The sequence below is a fragment of the Lepus europaeus genome, chromosome 6 (genome assembly GCF_033115175.1).
Source record: "Lepus europaeus isolate LE1 chromosome 6, mLepTim1.pri, whole genome shotgun sequence".
Lineage (NCBI taxonomy): Eukaryota > Metazoa > Chordata > Mammalia > Lagomorpha > Leporidae > Lepus > Lepus europaeus.
The window spans coordinates 33,443,203-33,444,974 of NC_084832.1; the positions used below are offsets into that span (position 1 = coordinate 33,443,203).

Below are 1,772 nucleotides of genomic sequence, written 5' to 3' on the forward strand. Positions count from 1 at the left end.
CATCCCATGTGGGATCTGTCCTTAATGTGTTGTCTAATGTGCAGTGATGCTATAACTAGTACTGAAACAGTATTTTTACACTTTGTGTTTCTGCGTGGGTACAAACTGATGAGATCTTTACTAATTATATACTGAATCGATCTTCTGTATATAAAGATAATTGGAAATGAAAAAAAAAAACCTGGTGTTAAATTGGAAATGGCATAGAAAATTAATTAATTTAAAAAAATATTATGTAGGAGTTCGATGGGTAGCAGGAGCGGAGAGCGGACCCCAGAGAGCCTTGAGCAGCCCCACCGCCACCGCCGGCCTAGTTACCATCACACCCCGGGAGGAGCTGCAGCTGCCGCAGCCGGCCCCAGTCACCATCACCGCAACCATGAGCAGCAAGGCCGAGACCCAGCAGCCGCCCGCTGCCCCCGCCCTCAGTGCCAACGAAACCAAGCCTGGCACCACGGGCAGCGGCACAGGGAGCGGTGGCCCGGGTAGCCTCACATCGGCGGCGCCCGCCGGCGGGGACAAGAAGGTCATCACAACGAAGGTTTTGGGAACAGTAAAATGGTTCAATGTAAGGAACGGATATAGTTTCATCAACAGGAATGACACCAAGGAAGACGTATTTGTACACCAGACTGCCATAAAGAAGAATAACCCCAGGAAGTACCTTCGCAGTGTAGGAGATGGAGAGACTGTGGAGTTTGATGTTGTTGAAGGAGAAAAGGGTGCGGAGACAGCAAATGTTACAGGTCCTGGTGGAGTTCCAGTGCAAGGCAGTAAATATGCAGCAGACCGTAACCATTATAGACGCTACCCATGTCGTAGGGGTCCTCCACGCAATTACCAGCAGAATTACCAGAACAGTGAGAGTGGGGAAAAGAATGAGGGGTCGGAGAGCGCTCCCGAAGGCCAGGCCCAACAACACCGGCCCTACCGCAGGCGAAGGTTCCCACCTTACTACATGCGGAGACCCTATGGGCGTCGACCACAGTATTCCAACCCTCCTGTGCAGGGAGAAGTGATGGAAGGTGCTGACAACCAGGGTGCAGGAGAACAAGGTAGACCAGTGAGACAGAATATGTATGGGGGTTATAGACCACGATTCTGCAGAGGTCCTCCTCACCAAAGACAGCCTAGAGAGGACGGCAATAAAGAAGATAAGGAAAACCAAGGAGACGAGACCCAGGGTCAGCAGCCACCTCAGCGTCGGTACCGCCACAACTTCAATTACCGATGCAGACGCCCAGATAACCCTAAACCACAAGATGGCAAAGAGACAAAAGCAGCCGATCACCAGCTGAGAATTCGTCCGCTCCCGAGGCTGAGCAGGGCAGGGCTGAGTAAATGCCGGCTTAACATCTCTACCATCATCCGGTTTAGTCATCCAACAAGAAGAAATGAATATGAAATTCCAGCAATAAGAAATGAACAAAAGATTGGAGCTGAAGACCTTAAGTGCTTGCTTTTTGCCCGTAGACCAGATTACTAGAACTATCTGCATTATCTATGCAGCTTGGGGTTTTTATTATTTTTACCCAAAGATGTCTCTTTTTGGTAACGACAAATGTGTTTTTTAAAAAAGCCTGGTTTTTCTCAATACACCTTTAAAGGTTTTTAAATTGTTACATATCTGGTCAAGTTGAGATTTTTAAGAACTTCATTTTTAATTTGTAATAAAAGTTTACAACTTGATTTTTTCAAAAAATCAACAAACTGCAAGCACCTGCTAATAAAGGTCTTAAATAATTTAAAAAAAAACTATATTATGTAGGATC

General features: G+C 46.6%; 1 pseudogene; it reads left to right on the top strand.

Annotated features, from left to right (window-relative positions):
* Positions 1–297: 297 nt before the first annotated feature.
* Positions 298–1,498, top strand: LOC133762283 (Y-box-binding protein 1-like; annotated as a pseudogene).
* Positions 1,499–1,772: the final 274 nt, after the last annotated feature.